The 23,570-nt window shown below is 39.4% G+C and overlaps 1 long non-coding RNA gene across 1 annotated transcript; it reads left to right on the top strand.

Annotated features, from left to right (window-relative positions):
- The first annotated feature begins 21,433 nt into the window (after positions 1 to 21,433).
- LOC140631539 (uncharacterized) lies at positions 21,434 to 23,038 on the top strand. The gene is made up of 4 exons (XR_012029079.1): positions 21,434 to 21,531; positions 21,932 to 22,073; positions 22,392 to 22,445; positions 22,706 to 23,038. It is a non-coding gene; the product is annotated as an uncharacterized lncRNA (long non-coding RNA).
- Positions 23,039 to 23,570: the final 532 nt, after the last annotated feature.

The following is a 23,570-nucleotide window of genomic DNA, read 5'->3' as shown; positions in this document are numbered from 1 at the left end:
AAGGCAGGGAAGGGAGAAGAAAGGAACAAAAAAAAAGAAAAAAAAAAAAAAAGAAAAAAAAAAACAGATAGGGCAAACATATCAATATTAACATATCAGTACAACAAATACAACCATATCAATTTTAACCAGGATATAAATGATTTAAATACACTAATTAAAGATACAGATTTTTTTTAAAGAAAGAAAATCGAACTACTTGCCATCTGGAAGGAACCTACTTTAAATAAAATAATGTAGATTAAACATAAAATGATGGGGAAAGAAATACCTTGCAAACACTAAGCAAAGAAAGCTGAAGTGACTATTTTAATTTCAAAGTAGACTTCAGAGTAAAGAAAGTTACCGGGGATAAATAGACGTTACACAGTGAAGAAAGGCTAAATTCATCAAAAAGGCCTAACAGTCCTGAATGTGTGTGCCCCTACTACAAAACAGAGATTCAAAATACATAAAATGATGTGACTGAAAGGTGAAACAGGCAATCCCTGATTATACTTGGAAACATTAAGTCTTCTGTTTCAGTAAATGATAGAACACACAGAAAATCAGGGAAGTTACGGGAGACCTGGACAACACTAAAAACAATGTAATATAACTGATATTTATAGAAGATTCCATCCAAGAATAGCAGAATGCACCTTCTCCTTAAGTGCACATGCAAATTCACCAAGATATAGACCATGTTCTGGACCATAAAACAAATTGTAATGAAATTAAATGAGTTAAAAATCATATGAAATATATCCTAGACCATAATGGAACTCAGTGAGGAACCAATAACAGAAAGATATACGGAAAATATTCAAATATTTGAAAATTAAACAATACATCTCCAAGTAACCCATGAATCGAAGAATTCTCAAAAGAATGAATATAGAAAATATTTTTTAACTGAATGAAAATAAAAATACAACATAGAAAATTTGTGTGGATGCAGCTAAAGCAATGCTTCAGAGAGATTGATGGCATGGAGTACTTAGAAGAGAAGAAAGATCTCAAATCCATAATCAAAGCTCTACTTTAAGAGATTGGTAAAAGGCAAGCAATTAAATTGCACCAAAAACAGAAAGAAGGAAAGTATAAAGAGAAGAAATTGGGGCACCTGGGTGACGCGCTCAGTTGAGTATATGACCCTTGGTTTCTGCTCAGGTTGTGATCTCACGGTCATGAGATTGAGGCCCATCTTGGGCTCCTCACTCAGCAAGGAGTCTGCTTGAGATTCTCTCTCCCCCTCTCTCTCTGCCCCTCCTGCTTTTGCTCTCTTTCTAGAGTAAATAAATAAGTCTTTAAAAAAGAGAAGAGCAGAAATTGGTGAAATTGATGCCAGAAAACAATAGAGAAAATCAATAAATTCAAAAGCTGATTTTCAGAAAAGATCAGTAAAATTAATAAAGCATTATCCAGGTTGTCCAAGAAAATAGAGTAGACACAAATTATCAATATCAGAAGTAAAAAAGGGGATGTTGAAAATGTTAGAGGGATAATAAGGGAAAATTCCAAACAACATGAACCTAAACATTTTCACGAGCAGCGTACTCATGGATATGTTGTCTCCAAATTTCAGAGACCCACCAAGTGTTGTGCTTCTTTGTGATGGGCGGTAGGAGGTGCAGTAACTTGTCTCTTATTCTAGAGTGGATATCCAACATGTCTTAGTCGACCTCTGAGACTCCTAGAAACTACCAAATATGGTAGCCTCTGTACTTTTGGAGGTTTTATTTCTAATTTTCTGGCATCCATATATCTTACTAAGGCATCTTGGGTACCTGTTCCTCTCTGTTCACCAGGTTTGATGAACTAGTGCTGCCCAATAGAAATTACTATGAACCACATATGTTATTTTAATTTTTCCATGTAGCCACATTAAAAAAAATAAAAAGGAACAGGTAAAATTAATTTTTATAACCTTATTTAACCAAACATCTCCAAAATATTATCATCTCAGCATATAGCATACACAATTATTAATGAGGTATTTTACATTTGTTGGTACCAAGTCTTTGAAAAGTAGTGTGTATTTTACACCTACAGCACATCTTCATTCAGAATAGCCACATTTCAAGTTGCTCAGTCACATATGGCCACTGGTTACCATCCTGGACAGTACAGCTCTGGAGTATATTAGGACTGAGCAGTCAGGATGAAATGGTACTGAATTAAGGCAGAGATAGACCGGTCACCTTTACCTAAAGGTAAATTTGTCTGACAATCTTTATTGATGGGGATAAAAAGGAACTATTTCCTACATTAACTGCTACATACCAGCTGCCAGGGTGTTTTGTGGTTGCTCCAGTAAAGATACTATATTTGGTGGAGCCAGTGTAATGCTAAAAGAAATAAGTCAGGCAGAGAAAGACAAATACCATGTGATTTCACTCATATGTGGGATTTAAGAAACAAATGAGCAAGAGAGAGAGAGAGAGAGAAACCAAGAAACAGACTCCTAACTATAGAGAAAAACTAATGTTACCAGAGAGGAGGTCGGTGGGGGGGATGGATGAAACAGGAGATGGGGATCAAGAGGTGTACTTGTTTTTTTTTTTATATATAAATTTATTTTTTATTGGTGCTCAATTTGCCAACATATAGAATAACACCCAGTGCTCATCCCATCAAGTGCCCCCCTCAGTGCCCATCACCCAGTCAGGAGGTGTACTTGTGATGAGCATTGTTGAATCACTATATCATACACTTGAAACTACTATAGACTAGATGTTAATTACAAATGGATTAAAAAAGATATTATTTTTGGAACTTCAGGTGTACTTGATATCACCATCTGATTACATTTATGATAAGTAAGAGTCATCTCCAAGACCTAGAAGACTTTGGCACCAGCCATCTTGGCAGGTTAAAAGGAGAGGTGAAGAAATGACTACACTTGCATCTTTCAAATCTTTGGGAGTGACGTTGATCTTTGCCTTCCTTTGGGAATGCATATGGCTTTTTGTTTACTATTTGGCAAGGAGTATTCCAGGGGCTTCCACTTAACCCTTCCTTCCATAATTTGCATAATTAGGAAAGTAATGCCGGGATATTTCCATTTATAAGTAATGTCTTCACTGTGTGTTTCACTTCCTGGGAAATAAGCACAGGATGTGTCTACAGAGCCATTGGATTCCCTGTAAGACAGACTCAGACAAAGATTCCACATATCACCTGACCTCCATAAGTCTTCACGCTTAACAGTGGATCACAAAAATGTTGTGATTCTTCAGGGATTAGTGACACTTCAGAGGCAGTATCCAATAACCTCCAGAAGGACTGGGTATTTTTGTTTCTCTAGTCAATGGTCATAGATCTTTCCAAGGAAGACTTGGAAGGAGAGTCATAGTCCATGCTTATGGCTGTATTTTAAGATGCTTCTTCAGAGAGACCCAGTCTCCCTCTCAAAGAAAGATTTCTGAGTTGGTTTACTGGGTTTAGTCTGAGAACTAGGTAAGGAGCAAATCTCCACCATGACAACTTAAGTCTGGTGTCTGCTTATCAGACTAAGACGTTTTCTGTTTATATATTATGAAATAGCACTTCATTAGGCTACTTACTTATTTTATTTCCAGGGACTGAATGGTCCATTAAGTCAGTCACATTTGCCTTTGGGGTAAAATACTGTGAGTACTACTCTGTCTTTGGGTTTATGATGGTAATTATTCTCTTCTTTATCTAATAGCTAAGGACCAAAATCTGGCCTCTAGTGCACTGGGATCTCGTCATTCCCATTGAGACCAAGGAGCACAATCCCCTATTAACATCTCAAAATTGTCATCTCCAACCTACAGAGGCTAGCCACCATGGGAATTTTAAGGATGTTGGCTATCCTCTTACCAAAGTACTCTCATGAGTATGGCTAAGGGTTGGTCCAGCAGTTGCACATGATGGATATACTCCAATGTTCTTTTTCCCCTGAGTCTTCAGATTCCTTTACAGCAGGGCTTCTCCAAGTGGAGTCCCAGGTCCCAGTGCTGGCCGAAGTGGCATCATCCCTGAGCTTGTTAGAAATGCAAATTCAAGGACACCCTCAACCTACTGGATCAGAGTTTCTGGGTATGAGGTCTGGGAAACTAGTTAAGCACATCTCCATGGGATATTGATGAGTGTAGAAATGTATAAATCACTTTCCTACAGTATGTCAGAGAGACTTTGGCATCTCATACTCATAGACTATATAGGCTGTTGTTGAGTCAAAGCTATAGTCAGCCAACTAGAAAACTATACAGGCACTTTCAGAAGCTTACCCTGACACATTTAAATCCCAAATTCCAGGGGCAGCCGGCTGTCTCAGTTTGTGGAGTATACAACTCTTGATCTCAAGGTTGTGAGTTCAAGCCCCATGTTGGGTGTAGAGATAACTTAAAAATAAAATCTTAAAAAAAACCCAAATTCCATATTGGTAAGTGCATCCATATTGAAAATTAAACCAAACATTTAATTTTCTTTAGTGTAATACCCTTAGTCTTCACTTCTGTACATGCTAACTGGATTCCTGATGATACCAGTTGGTGAGATCCCAACACTCCCTTTGATATATAATATGTCTCTCCAGGAGCAGGATTTATATTGCTCTGTCTGGACTATGCTGAAATCTAACCCTTATTTTAGATCCAGAGTCAATGAAGGGTGAGCATGGGTGATGAGATTCTGCAGCTCTCGTGACTGAAGCGCTTCAGGAGTAGTTGTAGACTCTTCTTATTTTTTAAATGATGCAAAGGCTGGTTTCCTTAGATGAGAGCCAGGTGTGTGTGTGTGTGTGTGTGTGTGTGTGTGTGTGTGTGTCTACTGTTGACAGTAAAGAAGATTAAGGAGTAGGAGTAGTTGGGGGTTCAAGATTCTCAGGCTTAGGGTTATCTGCCCCTGTGTTCCCACACCATCCTCTCTGCACCAGTGCCCACACCAGTGTGGGGGACGTGGCCAATTTTCCCTGTTAAACTCATGCCGCAGCTTCATGATCCAATCAGGCCCCAAGTTTGATCCTCAACTATATTTGTTCTGTGGTCACAGGAGATAAGGAATTCCTCTCATAGTGGTATTTTGCTTTTACAACCATTAGTTGGGTTTGGATTTCAAGGTTCAGCATCCTCTTCTCTGTGTAGGATAGTCAGAAATAGCCAGCTGGCCCCACCATCTTTATAATGACCTCACTTACCTTGACAAATATGTGCCACATTTTTGTCTTAGCAACTAAATGCCGCAGCTATCTTTCAATGCCTGTCCCTGGACTCAGATTCCATCCCTAGCTACTACCAGTCATAGTTTGAGTAATTGTGATTCCACCTCGTGTCTGGAAAAGAGGTTATGTGTGCTTTCATCAAATACGTGAGCCATTTCAGAATCACATTTTGAGAGTCTGTCTCCTGGGTACCACTTACTGTATTAGTATCCAGTAGAAAACAGATGGCACATTAAAGAGACAACTGAAGAGAGTCTAATGAAGTCACTATTTGCCAATGTGTATACTGGGGCAACACCTACATGGGGGTAGTAAAGCACCCTGGGATTAGCAGCAGTGGGAAGCTGGTATCACCCTGGGCCTGGAAGGATAGGGGGAGGAAATGGTTACAGTGGGTCATGGCAAGAATTGCAGGTATAGGAGGGGGATCACCACATATGAGCTGTGATTATCATTAAATCCATGGCATGGTAGGATGGGAGCCAGGAGGGTAAATACTCCAACTTTCCACCCTCCGATCACATTGCCTCCCAATGGCTGCACCCAACTGTAAGCCAGAGGAACCTAGGATGATACAGTTCTCAGAGGTTAGTTTTCTAGGACCATTGGCAGGGTGAAGTGTGCAGAATGGGTCTTGACTTTCTCATGTATTATAGGCTGACTTGTGTCCCCCCAGAATTATAGGTTGAAGCTCTAATCCCTGAATATGATTTTATTTGGAGATGGGGCCTTTAAGTAGGTAAGTTAAATGGGGTTATACATGTGTGCCATTAATCTGATGGGACTAATGTCCTTATAAGAGGAGTAGTAAAAAAAAAAAAAAAAAAAAAAAAAAAGAGGAGTAGTAGACATTCTTACTCATTCTTATCTGAGGACGCAGTTGTAAGCCAGGAAGAAAGGTCTCACCTGATGCAAACCCTGCTGGCCCCTTGTTTAGGACTTCTCCCTCCAGAACTGTGGGAAAATAAATTTCTGTTGTTCATGCCACCCAATCTGTGGTAGTTTGTAATGGCAGCCTGAGAAGACTAACACATCACCTACAAGATGAAAATTGTGACATGTGTCTCGTGGGACTCCCATGAGAATTAAGTGATGTAACATGCGTGAAGTTTCTGAGCTGAGTAGATGCACAGTAACTATTTATTATTTTCATTTTGGGTATTAAGAGTTAAACACTGAGAGTCTCATTTTATGATTTTCAGATACCACTCTGTATGGCTTTTTTGAGCTTCAATTATCTTTCTTGAGGGGAACCAGTAGGTCTTTATACATTATGCATAATATGTGGTTTAGGATACCTTTTTACATTCTATTTATAATCTACTTTTTAAAACGTCTTACCACCCCCTCCCCATCTCTGTAGCACATTGGATTAGTGTCTCATTTTAGCAGTTTCTAATGTCTTCTATACTGGTTTATAACAGATGGTTCTGAGCTCATTACTCTATAAATATAGATTACATATATATTTTTTTTCTGAGTGAATTACTTTGTATTAGTCCCTGATGAAGCTCACCTGCCACGTTTCAAAATGTTCTTGTCAAATAGCAGACCCAACACTATTTTCATTTTTATCTTTTGTGTTTTACATTTTGCCTTGCTTGTCTTTTTAGTACATAAATGCTTATGGGCAGAAAGCATTCGTTTTATGTCATTTTATATGTCAGTTTCAGGCATCAAACACACTGATAGTTTTGAAAAATGTAATGAAAATCCTTTCAGGTAAAAAACCCCATATTTTAGGATTCATTTAGATTTACTGAAATGGTTGTGTGCTTATAGTAAAGCACTGTCATCCAGATAGTTCAGTACCGGTTACATAATCAGAGACCTACAAGTGTGGTGCCCATATGGATTTTTTAAAGAACTTTAAAAAAAAATTATTTATTTATCTTAGAGAGAGAGAAAGAGAGAAAATGGGTGGGAGGAGCGGAGGGAGAAGGAGAGAGAATCCCAAGCAGACTCCATGCTGGGCAAGGACCCCCAACGAGGGCTCTATTCCTGGAAACTGAGATCATGACCTGAGCTGATACCAAGAGTCAGACGCTTCACTGACTATGCCATCCAGGCACCCCAACCTTTTAAAGAAGGACAACAGTTGTGAAATAGTTATTAAGATTATACTGTTTTATCAATTATATAGAGAGTAGATCAAAAGAATAGTTTTATAATAGCTACAGCTTATTGAATGCTACTATGGGCAGACATACTTTTATATTTATTATATTGTATACTCTTGTAAGATGGTCTCAGAGGCTTAACCCTGCCCTTTTTCCTGATATCCTACCACTAGAAGAATTAAATCACTTGACTGGATTTAACTAGGGGATGAGGCTTTTCCAGGTGAATGTGTAGCAGGGTGAAAAATGGCAAACAAATGAAAGGTTTTCGATGGAGGGATTATGATGATGGGTCATAGGATCTAGTCTGGGTCAGGGTAGATGTGAGCAAGACGAAAGAAACTAAGAAACTGGGAGAAAGAAGTTTTTGAATATGAACAATTGTTAGAATTGGTGATTTCAATTAAATAAAATATGGTAAAAAAAGATTGGATATTCTGAAATTCAGATTTTGGAGAGAGTGTGGTTATTGATAAGGTCAAGGTCATGAGTATGAGTGTGGGAGAGGTAGGTGACTGGGATATGGTGGAAGATGATTAACATGACAAAGAGCTGAGAGGTCTAAGTGTTGGATGGTTCTTCCAACAGATGCAGATGCCCCAAGAATGGTGCTAGGACTAGGGGTAGAAGGGGAGGTGGTGTGGTAGGCACAATAATGGCTCCCTAAAATGCCTGTGTTTTAATCTCTGGAACTGTGAACACATTGCTATACGAAGCAAAAGGGGTTTTGCATATATGAGTAAGTTAAAGATCTTCAGATATGGAGTTTATCCTGGATTACAGGAAGAGGGGCAATTTAATCACAAGTGTTCTTACAGGTATGAGGCAAAAGGATCAGAGTCCTAGAAGGATATGTGATGATGTAGGCAGGGGTTGCAATGATGTGGGGTCATTGGCAAGGTTGTGGGCAGCTTCTAGAAGCTAGAAAAAGGCATGGAAACAGATTTTCACCTCTAGAAGGTACTGACTTTAGAAGGAACATAGCCATGATGAAATTATTTTAGACTCCAGAGCTGTAAGATAAGGAATTTCTGATGTTTAAGCCAATGAGTTTGTGGTAATTTGTTGCAGATTGCTAAAACAGCAGCTATCAGAGTCATCAGTGAATTAGAGATGGTGATGGTAGTGGGTAGAAGTTAGGACAGCAAATGAGAACTAAGGAGGGTGATGCCTGGTGCAGATATTTAAATGTTGCTGGGGTTTCAGAAGGAGGAAGGAATTTTACAGGCTCTGCATCATGAATTCCAGTGGTCGTGATGGGAGGTTCGGGTATGATAGTAAATAGGATCAGATTGGGATGAGCCCAGACCCACTACAAGGATATGTTAAAGGAGAACTTGGGAGAGTTTGGGTTTCTGGATAAATAAGGAAGAGAAGTGAGAATCTTACTTATCTTACTTATCTTACCTCCAAATAGTTTCATTTATTTATTCAACACCCGTGAGGGGGCTCTGACATGGTCATGTGTGGTTTGGTGGACTACGGGTAAGTGAGTGCATTCTCCTGGGGAATCCTGTGGATTGTTTTCTCAAACACCAGGAATTTGAATTGCTCCAAAAGCTTTCTTTCTTTGTTCTTCAGGTAAAGTAGTACAATAGGCTGGAGGATTGAGGGGAGATGAAAATGAAAAGATGTTGACGAGACTATCTTCGAATAGGGAACTTGGGACTTCCACTTTCTCTGGTGGCTTGATGGGCAGGAGAAGAGATAAGCCACTGTAGAATGAAAGAAGAATCAGATAGGCATCAGATTTCTTATCCATAACATTGGATCCTGGGTGTCAGTGGAGTAATGCCTTCAAAGCTCTGAAGGAATAGAACTGAGGAACCAGAATTTTATACAAAGGAAGAAAACAGATGAAGTGTGAGTGAGGGCGGGAGCTTGCTTTGGGATGGATTCCTTGCCTTTCCTCCGCTCCTGCTTTGAACTGCAGGGGGCTGGCTCTGTAGGCCGGATTTCTCAGGCTCCTATTTTATTGACTTCTGATTAGGTCCAAGCAGTGAACGTGCAGAAGGAATGAGGAAACCAGGGTATAATTCCTTCTGCGCCTATGCTTCTAGTGGAATCTGACCTTCGTGTGTCTTCTCTCTGGTTCTGGTTTCTCCTGGGAACTGCTAATACCACTTGCTTTGTCCCTCCAGTCTAAGGATGGTTGTGAATGTCTACTGTCTGTTCCCTTGTTTGGTTTCTCAGTTCTTCCATTATTTATGTGACCGATTTTCTCCACTAAATTCCTTCTGTTTAAATGCTTATAGTGGTTTCACTTTTCCTGTTGGGAACCTGAGTGATATATAATAAGATAAAGACATTTTTGGAGTTCATGGAATCAGAAAGCTTATCACCCTCAGAGTCCTGATGTAGGCAGGTTGGGTCTCAGGACCCGGGGGAGGGGGGTGTCCTGCAGGGCCAGCTAAGAGGGTCCTTGGCTTTGCACAGGCTGGAAACCAAATGTGAGCCAGGAGGAAGGGAGACCAGGGTTTATAGAAGGTATAGAGAGAATGTAGATATAGACAGAACATCCAGGAGACCTGGAAAGGAAGGAAGAATCTTGTCTTTGCTTGAGGTCTTGGGTTTTTATTGAGGATTGTGGTCTAATGTATGTGTCTTCTCAGGCATCCAGGAACTGGTCAGAACAAGGACATGGGTCCAGGTGACTTTCATAGATCACTTATTCCTTAAAGACAGGGGGTCTTGGCATTGAGATGTCTAGCACTGGCAGTCTGGAATACACATAGGATGGCTTTGCCTGGTCATCTTTGCCTGGTCATTTCTTAGATATTATCTATCGTGCTGGAAGACTCCAAAGAAATCATGAACTCCTTGGCCCTTACAAGGAGGACATACATTATTGTACGTATAAAGTGGGGGTGCATGTCCTAGCAAGAATAGGAGAAGGAAAAGAACAAAAAAACAGAGTTTTATGGAGTTCTTCAGTTTCCCCATCTCACTCCTTAGGAAGTTTCATGATGATATATTTTAAAAAACAAGGAAGGAACTCAAGAGAGAGGCTGGATCCGCTCTGAGAGGGCAAGAGGGAGCAGTGGATCCAATCCAAGAAGGCAGGGAAGGCAAATCCAGGATAGGAGCTATGCCAGAGGGCTGGGGACACACATTCCAGCTTGAACCAGAAGTACGGAGGGCTCCAAAAAAGGCAATTTAAAACCCATCCCTCAAAACAAAATCACAGGAGGATCACAAGCTACTGTGATCCAAATTTGAAGAAAAATAAACTATGCAACAATTTTGAACACAATTGATAGAGCGTAAGAGAATCCATTTCACTTTGATGCAAGGATCATTCTCCTCTCCATGGCCCACGTATTGTGACATTGGACTTGTAGAAAAGAAAATATAATCCTAGCATTATACTTGGCCTTGCGCTGAAAAAATTATTTAGAGTCATATTAATGTAAATGCTGTTTATTGGCTTTTTAGCGCTTAAAGCCAACCTAAATGCAAAGAGTAAAAGACTTGATTGTGGTTGCAGCAGAGAATATAAACGTTAACAGCCTTGTACTATAAAAGTAAAAGTGCAGTTACAGAAGGTCAAGGGAGGCCAGTTGAAGGGATGAATGAGGCATTAATATTTTCATTTTGCAAAGGAAAGAATGAACCATCTCAAGCTGATAGAATAAGAAGAGGACTGCTATGTTATTTAAAATGATTAAGATAACTAATAGTAATAGATGTAAAAGCAATACTGTAATTTTCAAACATTAGGAGAAAAGGAATAGCACACCTGAATTCCATAAATTTTGCCTCCAACTGTTAAATCTAGAAAAAGGCTGTCTGAGGGGGTGGGGTGGGGGAGCAGGGATGGTGGGGTAGGCTGCTTCATTCCAGCCTAACCTCTCTTGTATTTTTACAAAATATCTATCATGAAGTTTTAAAAACACATTGGAATAAAACGGAATAAAATGTTAACAGTTTGTCTCTGGGAAGGAAAACTGTATCCCCCCCCCTTATTTTTGCTTCATCTTTTGAGTTCTGTATAATGAGCATTTATTTTTTTTCATGAATGTATTTATTTACTCAAAAACAAAAACAAAAAAAAGAGTACTATTCCACTTTTCTTCATCTTGTTCGGAATTGAGTCCATACTCTTTATTCGCAAGAGTAATAGTAATCAGCACTCCTTGTTGGTAGTGGTGGGGGTGGTTGTGAACATGGTTCAAACCTCCCTAGCTATGTGATCTCTGTCAAGTTAGGGGGCTTCACTGTATTTCAGTTTCTTGTCTGTACAACCGAGGTACTCAGTGTGGTGCTGACCTGTTCAAGACCGTTGTGAGCATGACGTGAGTCAATCTATAGAAAGCTTGTGGCCTGCCACATGGCACGTTGCAGACACTTTGCAGGTCTTTGCTATTCAGGATTCTTTTAGGGTCTGGCTCCAGGCTGCCCTTCTGAATGTCTCTGTCTGCTGTCTTTCATACACAAATTGTATGAAATTTCCCATTTTCCCTTCTGTCCCAATCAAACCCTTTCTTCAAAGCCCAGCTCGCCTACCACTTCCCATGTAGCTGGAAGCATAGGACAGCTTTGACCTGGGCCCTGAGAATCCTAGGACGCCTGCTACTTCCTATGCTCTAGTCCATTATCTATGTACCTATGCGTATATTATTCCAATTAGGTTGCATGCACCTTGAGCGTAGAGTATTTTATTTTCAAGTACCTGGCAGAAAGTAGCTGTCCCCAAAATATTTTCAAATGAGTCCAAAAAGAAAAGGACAAGCAATGTGCTATCTTAATTACAATAAAAGGCTCAATACTCTTCCCTCTCCAGTAGAATTGTACCACTGGTCTCACTCGTGTTTTTCTCTTACAATAGGGCCAGGGTGCGACTTAGCAGCAGCTTTGATAGTCCACCACGTTTTCCATTTCCAACAAATTTTTAGTAGCTCAGTGCTGAGGCTCATTAGAGAAATGCTCTTTGTTTACTGAACAAAGACCATAGTTTTTCACTAAAACGCTGACTCATTCCTTTGTGATGTTGGATCCAGTTCAATTGTTGCAGAAACAGCCTAGTGGCTGTCAGGACGGTTTTTTCATTGTTGTTTCTGTAGGTGGCACTAGCTGCGCGTGTTAAAGCCGCAAATTGGGCTACAAATTAACCTTGCTTAGACATCATTGAATGTCCATTTGTTTTTCATTCTTTCTCCCAGGCATTTTCCTTCTTTGTATTTACTCTTAGAGAATTTCCCTGAGCAAAGTTCTGGAGATACGCCTCATTAAAACCAGGTCCAGCAACGTGGGATCATGGGCAACCTCTTTGGATAATTTAGGCTTTAAAGAAAATATCAATAATTAAAAAAAAACTTACATTATTTATAGATGCTGAATCTATTATGCTGCAGCATTAATTTAAACAATTCAGTTACTAATCATACCTGGTTAAACGCAGAATCGTAATTATTAATATTAATGAAAGTACTAGTAGCATTTCATATTTCATAATATTTCATGCCTAACCTCCCTGTATTTTTATTATACCTCTAAGTAAAAATGCTGACATTTCTCCTTTCAATATTCTTTTTTGTATTATGAATGTGAGCATTTGATATTATTATGCTTAAGGCAGTATTTTATGTTTGAAAAATAATCTACAGCAAGGAATTGAAGGTGAGTATCATGTGCTTTGGCTCAGGAGTCCAAGGCCTAAAGAAATCTGACAGTGAGCTCAATAAGACTGAGTAAATGAGAGTCAGTGTTCTCTCCTGGTTTTTGCAAAATGCATTTCCTGGGTTCTTGATACACATACACACACATGTGTGAACATACATGGTCTATATGTAAGAAGTTGAGAGGGGAGTAAAATCAGAGAAATCACAATAGATCCTTTTTTTTTTTTTTTTTTTTTTAAGATTGTATTTATTTACTCCTGAGAGACACAGAGAGGCAGAGACACAGGCAGAGGGAGAAGTAGGCTCCTCGGAGGGAGTCCGATGTGGGACTCGATCCCAGGACCCCAAGATCACACCTTGGGCCCAAGGCAGACACTCAATCACTAGCCATCCAGGCGTCCCTCTCATGATAGATTCTTGGAGAGAAGTGTAGCCAGTACATGGCCGTGACTGTAGGAGAAGGCGGAGATGTCTTCACGAGTGTGTGACCTACGCAGACACATAGGGCCCTCTACTGAGAAGAAGCCAGCTCTGCTTTTGCTGTTCTAAAAATGTTGAAGTTATTAAGAATTTCATTTCGCTTTGGACCTGGCAAATCATGTATGCCGTCCCGTCTGCAGGCTTAATCTCTTTAAAAACCGTTGCAGGGCTAGAAGGCAGAAATTTGTAATAAATGCCATACCCCATGTGACTATATTTCAAGATAGTTCTGAGATTGAATGAAATGGATACTCGGTAAGAAATTCTCTGAAAATGGTCCCTGCACATGGTCATTGTCAAGGGGCCATGGAGGGGACTTCTCTGTAGAGCCTCAGTAGGTACCAGCATTCACTCACCCAGATTCCAAAACACACACTCAGCATCCCCTTGCTGAGAATTTTCTTGGTTAAGGATTTTTGACACTTCTCCAGAAATTCTCATATCACTTTGCATTGCATCCATCTCCCGAATGGATGTATGAAACAGTTTTTTTTTTTTTTCCTGGTAGGCGGAGCACGTTTCCTTGCCATTCCTGTGAAGTAAGACAAAAACAGAACTAAGTCACTTATATATTTAGCCTGGTGGATGGCAACAGACCTACAATTGCATTGGCAAATAGGGTGGTTCTGAAATTTGGAGCTGAAACTCATATAACTACATTGCTGGCACCCTTTTGCGGGGAGAGATGATTTGATCAGCTGTTAACAGGGCTGTGCTCATCAGCAGAAAATAAACGAGTCTGTGCTTAATACAATTGTTTCTTAGAGTGGGATTGCACTGAAGTTTTAAAAGTTAGATCTGTGATAAAAACCAGAGCATGCCATGGCTTTGCTTCCTGCTCTGTGTTCTAGACCCCTCTCCTGGTGTGGTTTATGGGTTTGGGGGCTTACCTATTACAGCTAATTATATTTACATTATTGTATTTATTTTATAAGAGCAACTTCTCTATTGCAGCATTTATAATAAATATCTTAACAGGAACATGTGGAGACAGCACCCATATCACCAAGAGCTTGTTTTTTTTTTTTTTTTTTTTTTTTTAATGATTTTATTTATTCATGAGAGACACAGAGAGAGAGAGGCAGAGACATAGGCAAAGGGAGAAGCAGGCTCCAGGCAGGGAGCCCAGTGCAGGACTCAATCCCAGGACCCCAGGGTCATGCATTGAGCCAAAGGCAGATACTCAACCACTGAGCCACCCAGGTGCCCCTCTCGAATATTCAGCATGTTGGGGTTCTGAGCCTTGTTTTTAAGAGAAACCAGAATAATATTTAGATCCAAATCCTTTTTATGCAGAGGCATTTTCGTTCATTATTCATTCATACATTTACCTCTATTTACTATTTTATTTTTGGTTCTTGCTTTAGAAATGAATAGAAATTTGCAGCTTGCAGGTTTACATTGGGCAAACGCTCTAATATTGAGGCCTTGACAGTTGGAGCTAAAGAGATCTTAACATTCTGTAATGTGACCTTTCCAGAAAAAGAAAGGAATTTGTTCAAAGCTACTGGTTTGTTAGTATCCAGTTGAAATACGGAACCTCCTTTGAGGCTCATTTCAGGGAACGAAGTCATTATATATTTCAGAACTGTCAAGTTCCCTAGAGCAGATGGGAGCCAAACAGTTTGCACATTTGCCACAAGATTTGAATTATGAAGATTGTGGGAATGTAGCATTTGCTTCCTATTGCCAGGCTGGGGGTACTCCTGACCTGTGCCTCTGAGTGGTAGAGGTGGGCTTTCAGTTCAGAAGTCTGAATGACACACACCGTTTATGAGGAATCAGATCTCTGAATAAATTGACCAGAAAGCAATACTTTATCCTACCGTTTCGGCCAGAGATCATGGTACTCAATTATACATTTTTTAGAGCTTGAGGTTAGTAAAGGAAACTTGGAACAACAGTTGGTTTCATTTAATTTCAGTTGTAAGTTAACAAATATCTCTAAAATAAAACTAGGGTTAATACAGTCTTCCTTATTTAGAGTTCCATTAATGTAAAGTGTAATCCTGTTCTTACAGTAAAGCAATTCATTTGTAATTTTTATAGTCTCACTTAAAAGACTGATTAAAATAATAAAGGAAGTTCGTATGTAAATATTTGGAAGGTAATTGTCAAATAAATTCAGTATTTCCATAGAAATATATACTAAAAGCTCACTCTTCTTTTCAATAAAAGCAAGGTACCCAGATCCCTGTTTGATTTTCTTTGTTTCCTCTTTAATGCCTTGTAACTAAATCCTAGATCCAGGAGAGGAACATCTCATCATTTGGTTTGATCTTTTTCATAGAGAAGGTGCTGCCTAGAGCTGGAGCTTCCAATGACTGACCAATATTATCTGAGAGACATATAAAAAGTAAATGCTCAACAGAATAAAAAATCATTAAAACTAAGCAACCCATAATCCCAGTGGTCGGAGATGGGCACCGTTAATACAGTGGTTATAGAAATCTGGGACCTTTTCTATAAATGTAGATCCATCTATCTCTTTCTTTGACTCCTCTTCATGTTTCCCCAATATACATGTGTCCACAATATCATTTTACTATCTTTAGGACAGTTGCTGTTTTCATACACTCTGCTGACCTCTCCATCAGAGAAGGGATTTGTTGGGGGGTGGGGGGGCAGTTCCTGGATCTTCCCCTCACTCCTTTTCCATTATCTCTGATATTTTTGCCCATGAAAGAAAGCCTTCCCCGAGAACTGCCAGCTACTTACTTCCAGATCTACAAATCCACTTCAAGACTTTGGGAGACAGAAAAGTAGCTCCTACTTTGAAAGGTTGGAATCCTTAGACCCGCACCCTCAAGGAAAACATTGGTTACCTGATTGTGAGCAAATTCTAGAAAAGAGTCTATCACAAGTCCCGTGTATAGTTGCTGTGATTCTTTCTGGCCAGGCAATGTTGCATCTAAGACTAGCTTTTGACAGGATTGCAGTTCTTTCTGTCCAGCTATGATTGCCTGCTTGCTCCTGTGGCTTCTAGTAGCTCTTTTGCTCACTTGAGTAAGAAATTTCCCCTTCTGCAACATCAGGTTGCTATTCTTAAAAAAAAATTTAAAAACTAAATAAATAGAGATTGGTTGCTCACTCTTTATTTCATCAACCAAGAAAGAAAGGAAAAGGAAAAAGAGAGATTGGAAACCCAGAATTTCTTTCTTTCTTTCTTTCTTTCTTTCTTTCTTTCTTTCTTTCTTTCTTTCTTTCTTTCTTTTTCTTTCTTTCTTCTTTCTTTCTTTCTTTCTTTCTTTCTTTCTTTCTTTCTTTCTTTCTTTTCTTTCTTTCTTTCTTTTTTTTCTTCTTTCTTTTCTTTCTTTCTTTCTTTCTTTCTTTCTTTCTTCTTTCTTTCTTTCTTTCTTTCTTTCTTTCTTTCTTTCTTTCTTCTTTCTTTCTTTCTCTCTTGTTTTTTTTTTTTAGATTTATTTATTTAGGGGCACCTCAGTGGCTCAGTCAGTTAAACAACCAACACTTAGTTTTAGCTCCAATCATGATCTCAGGGTCCTAGGATATAGCCCAGGGCAGGCTCCATGTTCAGTGGGGAGTCTACTTGGATACTCTCCTTCTCCCTCTGCCCCTCCCCTCTCTCTCAAATGATTTGAGAGAGAGAGAGAGAGAAAGAGAGAGAGAGAGAGTGAGAGCGAGCGAGCGAGAGCATATGCATGAGTGGAGGGAAGGGCAGAGGGAGAGGATCTCAAGCAGACTCTCCACTGAGTATGGAGCCTGCCCAGGATTGATCACATGATCCTGAGACATGACCTGAGATGAAACCAAGAGTCAGATGCTTAATCAACTGAGCCACTTGGGTGTCCTAAAGGTGTATTTATTTATTTATTTATTTATTTATTTATATTATTATTTTTAAGTAGGCTCCATGCCCAGCATGGAGCCCAACATAGGTCTTGAACTCATGACCCTGAGATCGTGACCTGAGCTAAAATCAAGAGCCAGATGCATAACCAACTGAGCCACCCAGGTGCCCTTGGAAACACAGAATTTCATTTAACATTTTCATTTCTTTCATTTCAGAGCTCTTCAGTTTCCTCAAGCCCGCCTGCCTGTACTCTCTGCTCTTTCTACTAAAGCATCACCTTTGAAAGATTTTAAGAAAGGATTTTGGAACCTTAAAAATGAATAGGACTCCAAAAGTGAATATACATTTGTGTAAAGAAGCTAGCCAATCTCAATCAACCTCAAATTAGCAGGGCTAACACTTGTCTATAAAGGAAGAGCTGTTTCAACTGTTTGCCAAAGCCTAGATCTATGAGCCATTTTATTTGCCATCTTTACAGACACTGTGTTATTAAAGTCATTCACCTACTGGGAATATTTTCCAAAAAATTTATTCCCCCATGGGAAATTATGAAAAATTTAGAACGGCACATTTTAACTACTGAATATTAATGCAACCTTTCCTAACTACTAATAAAAGAATGAAATCCCTGTTTGTGAATATATTAAAAAGTTAGGCCAGGCTGTTTTATATGCACCAGTAATTTTTTCCCTGTGACATTCATTTTCACTTTAGGATTTAGACAGGATTGTAATGGGACTGATAAGAGCAGAACTATGCACTTTGTAAATGTGCATAAATGTGCCCATTTTTGACTTCATGAGAATTGATTGCAGTGTTTGCTTTTGAGATGAATGAGTTCAAAGTTCTTAATTCCATATGTGACATACACCATTATAGGGTATTACTCCCCATCAAAGAGTTCAATTAAGCTGATGGAAAAATTAAATTGACTATCTTGACTTAGCTATGACATGTCATATGTCATCACTTGGGTTTCCCAGTGAGCAGACTGGAATTATATTGATTCAGTAAAGACAGGGGTTTAGGAATCAGGGAACCCAAATTTTAGCCCTATGTCCATTAATGACCAAATCAGATAATTGTCTTTGGGCCTCATGTGTGTTGAGTGAGTATATGATGACTATGTGTGTGTGTGTGCGTGTGTATGCTTATAAAAAGTGGTACAAGGTAAGACATGCAGTATAGCTGAAACCTTAGGTGTGTTATGAACAGTGGTGGGAGACAGAGGTGACAAGTAGGTTCAACCATGAGGGACATTAAATGTCATGCTAAAGATACTAGAGTTTATTTTATTAGTGCTTGGGAAACACTCCTTTTTTTCCCTAAACTTTCTAATTAGAAAGAATGTTAAGCTTATGTAAGAGTTGTGAAAATAGTATAAAATTCAACATGCTATTCACCAAACTTCCTCTAATGTCAACAATTTATGTATTTATTAAAACCAAGAAATTTACATTGGTATAATATGAATAATTAGAGACTTGATTCAGATTTTTACCAGTTTTTCCACTACATTTAAAAAGAACAACAAACTCTTCCAAGATCCCATCCAAGACACCACATTGCATGCATTTTCTGGTGATGTCTCTAGTGTTCTCTAATTTGTGATTTAATTTTTTCAGCCATTCTTTGTCTCTCCTGACCTTCACATGTTTCAAGTACAGGTCAGTTATTTTGTAGAATATCGCTTGATTTGGGTTTGTCTGAAATTTCCTCAAGATCGGATTGACGTTAACAGTTTTTTGTCAAGAATACTACAGAAGTGATTTGCCCTTCTTGGTGTGTGATATGAGACAGAACTTGATGTTGATATGCTTATTATTGGTGATGCTAACCTCTTTCACATGGCTAAGGTGGTATATGTCAGATTTATCCACTGGGAAGTTATTATTTTCCATTTGTGATAATTAAATATTTTGGAGGGACATTCTTTGTCACCTTACAAATGTCTAGCTTCTCCTTCATTTTTTGCACACTAATTTCAGTGTTTACTCACAGGTCTTGCCTGGATCTATTACTACTGTGGTGTTCAAATGGTGATTTTCTATTTCTACCACTTCTTCTACATATATTAGTTGGAGTTCCCCTGTAAGGGAGAGTCACTTAATTGTTTTGAGTAATGATAGGATTACCAAGCTTTTAATATATGGATGAGAGATGGAAAAAATCAAGGTTGGAGGCACAAAGACTCTAATTAGGGGACTGTTGAAATAATTTAGGAGAGATGACAAGGGCCTCAACTTAGGCCACGACAATGCAGGTAAGCAATTAGCATGAGGCTTATTTAAGAGGTAGAATCAAGAAGTCAACATGGCGACTTCTTAGCAAGGAAGGTATCAAGCATTGTATCAGGATTCTGTCTTGGAGATAAGGAATATTGGAGGAATAAATGGTTTTGGGAGAAGAGAGCCAAGACAAATTGAGTGATGGACACACAGAGTTGAGATACCCCCAGAGAACATCCATGGAGGATCGTCTAAGAAGTTCGTCATACAAAAGGCTGGAGCTTAGAAGAGAGGTCTGCCAGAGACGCATAGGCCTCTAAGTCATCAGTAGGTGGGTGAGTGTTGCAATCCTGGAAATGCTTGAAGCTGTCCAGGAAAAGGATGTTCAGACAGAGAAGTCATAGCAAGTCAAGGAACGCCAACGTAAAGGCAGAAAGAGGAAAAGGAACTCACACAGAGAGAATGAAAATGTGCACCTGGAAAGCCAACAGAATAGGAAAATGCAGGTAGGGGAAAAATCCTATGCAGGAGGGAATGTTCACTGGCATGCGGGTTACCCAAAAGGCTCAAACAGTATGGCGACTATGAGTTAATGTGTAATCTTAACCAGGGTAACTTCAGCATAGTGGTGAGGGCAGACCCTGCCCATTCCTACAGGAAGTGAAGAAAGCAAGACTGTGTAGATCCCTCTTTTAGGGTTTGAAGGAGCTAGGAAACAGATAGGATGGTGGGAGGGGAGGGTAGCCAATTTAGATTATTACTGGACACACTTCCCTTTTCACACTCATAGACTTTGGCTTTAAGTATAATATTTATTCTTTGTACATTAGCACGAGAAGACCCTTATTTCTCCAGGTGCTTTATATTAAAATACACACATGTAGACACACACACACAATATCATCTGGTGGTATCCAAGATAATCCATCATTCCACTGTCAAAGAATGTGCTTCACCTGGCTGGCAAAGAATCACCTAAAAACGTTTGATTTTTGTATCTCGGTTCAGCTCGTTTGAATTGAGTATTTGGCCAAGGCCTCAATGTGCTCAGTGGACAGGTCAATTTGCTTTGCTTGGCCAGGTTCCTGAGTGGCCCCCCGTCACCAGCCTTACAAATGCTTCATTATCAGCTGAATGGAGAGCAAGGTGAAAGGAGATAGAAGAGTTCAGCTTGAATCTATCCCCACGAGGGGAAAAACAATTCAAAACACATGCCCTGCTCACAGAGGAGCAAGAGCATTATCTTTGTATAACATTAATTCAACATAGAGGTCAAATTTTCCTCAGTAAACTAAATTACTTCCTTTATTCTATCTGGAAAGAAAGATATTTGCCTCCAGAACATCCTTTGAACATAAGAAATTAAGCCTGGAATATGAGTCATTTGAGCTAAAAGTACAAGATATTCTGGAAGCTGGGTGTGGGCTTGTAACTATTTATTTACATTTTATAAGGAACTTATTTTGATTTTAAAAACAACGTAATAATATTCCAGAAAGGTAAAAAACAGAAAAGAGAACCATTACTAATCTCATTAACATAGTTACTATCCTCTTTGAGTATTTCCTTATTTCCTTCTATATGCACCCATATTTTTATATAATTGCAATCACACGGAATATATGGTTTTGTCCCTGGCTTTTTCACTTGACTCATAAGCATTACTCTGAGTTGCTATGTACTCTTTCTAATTATTCTTTTTAATGACCACATAATATTCCATGGAGTGTTTGTGCCATGTTAATTAAGCATTCCTCTACCGTAGGACTTTTAGTTTGTTTCTAATTTATCACTTTAATAAATAAGGCTATATTGAAAAACGTGGTGTGCCATGGTTTTATCCCTATATTTTGTTATTTTCTTAGGATATATTTTCAAAAGTGAGACTGCTAAGCCAGAGGGATGAATATTTAAGCTCTCCAGATGTACTTTTGTACTGGTTTTTTGAAAGAGCTTACTTATTATGATGTCACCTACTGAGGTTTGCCATGTGGGTGGGAGATCCAAAGGCCAGAGCAGGGTCAGGCGGGATGGGTCTCCCTCTGGGAAAAGAGGTGGAAGAGCTACACAAATTCTATCTAGGGTTTTGCTGATAATAAATGTTAGTGAAGCTGAAACTCTACTGTGAGGTTCAAACTGGAGGTGGACTTCTAAATAGGAGAAACAAAAGGAAATAGGAAGTCAAGAAAGGGGTCAAAAAGTCTGATGGATACTTAAAGGACTGAAGAAACAGTGGGGTGGGAAAAGCCACAGGGGCATGAGGCAATCTGAGATGCTACGTTTGAAGCCTGTACTGGTTACAGGCTGTATTTGTGCAGAACGGATACATTTCGGGGGTTTCAGACATTCACAAAATGACACTGGACTGGGCAGTAATGAAAACTTCTTTAGTTTTCACTGTCTGTTGGACACTGTCTTAAGTTTTTCATGGATTCCCATTCAGTCTTCATTACAACAGGTGAATCTTCATCAACAGGTGCTATTATCGTTTCCATTTTCAGGCAAGGATGCCAAAACTTCGAGAGGAGCCAATGAGGGCCTTTTCTAAGATGACACAGTGACAGGCGTGTCAGGTGATCAGTCGCCTGTGCTTTGCTCCTCGGTGCTCTCCATTCCACTGGTTTCTAATTTTGTGAACATAGTGTGAGTACCAATATACCTCATTCTTCATTTAATTTATATTCCTAATTTCTAATCATGTTTAATATTTGAATAAGACACTAATGTAAGAACTGGGGATTGGGTAAAACAGGATCATTTACACATCTGAAAAATGTGCACATAGACAAGGAGGTGAGCATGTTCCAGATTAGTAGTGAGTCAGCACGAAACTAATGTGTTCAATTTTTAAATTCAAGAATGTTTGCCTAATACTAAAGTTCTTTAAATGTGGCCATTATTTATTGGAAACATTCCATCTTTAGAAATAAGAGGGAACACAGTGATGGCTTATCATTCCAGGGTCCCGGCCACATTGAGCATGGAATCAAATCTCTTCAAACATAACTGTTACAGGTAAGAGAAAAAGTTATCTCTGGAGTGGATGCACTGGGGATCAAATTGGGCCCCTCTACAAGAGGGCTGTGGGTGTCTCGGGCAGAAACAGCACCCCTGAGCACCTGAATTTTTATGCTCTTAGTCCTGTTTTCCAGCAAAAGCTCTGAGGAAGGTGCTTCAGTGGTATGGATAGTCTTTGGTTTTGAAATGCCATATGGATGTATTTTCTTTCTATCGAGAACTTTCCTTTAGGGAACTAATGTGTTTAACATTGAAAGGACTTCCAGTTCACCATCTACACGTGAAGAGCTTGGAAGCTGTCACTCCTATCTTTACCAACAAAAGCCCTGCAAACTGATAGTCAATGACTTTTCTTGGATTTATTATGGAAATAAGAACACAGGGAAAACCACCCTGAAATCCGCAGAGATAGGCTCATCCAGAGAGACAACTCTAAGACCCATTTACCTGGCCTGGGAGTTTCTGGAGCTACAAACTGGTAAGCATACTTCGGTGGTAATTTTGGCAAATTGCTAGAGGTAGAGTGTGGACTAGCATGGGAGTGAGAAGCTTTTGGGGATTTCAGTCTTAGGGGGTAGGGCCCCCTCACAATTTCATGGGTTTAAGCTCCAAGAACCTTATAAGTTTTTTTTTTTAAGTTTATTTATTTATTTAGTAATCTTTATACCTAATGTGGGGCTTGAACTCACAATCCTGAGATCAAGAATCACATGCTTTTCTGACAGAGCCAGCCAGGCTTCCCCCTTTCCAGGTTCTGGTGATGTGTCCATCACAGAAGAAGATCCGCTGCAGCTCTGGCAGGGAGAGAGGACCATTGTGAAACGTGCCCACAGTCTTCTTCATAACAAATACCTACTCTCTAGAGGTGTAGACTTTGCCAGGGCCTTCTCACACCTGGGACAAACATATTCCTTCCACTCCACTCTCCTCTAGCCTTCCTGTCTCACCTAAGATGGCAAAACACAGTGCATAGAGGTCAGGGCATCAGGGAAATAGACTAGAAATGTCACAGCCAGGGAAGGCAGAGGGGGAAAGCTACACTTTGGAGAAACACTTGTGACATTCACAGCACTGGGTCCTAGGCCCACTAACGTGCCGAGATTTGATCATAAGATGATAGAA

Source organism: Canis lupus, chromosome 4, assembly GCF_048164855.1.
Source record: "Canis lupus baileyi chromosome 4, mCanLup2.hap1, whole genome shotgun sequence".
Classification (NCBI taxonomy): Eukaryota; Metazoa; Chordata; class Mammalia; order Carnivora; family Canidae; genus Canis; species Canis lupus.
This window is presented reverse-complemented; position numbering and strand designations above follow the sequence as displayed.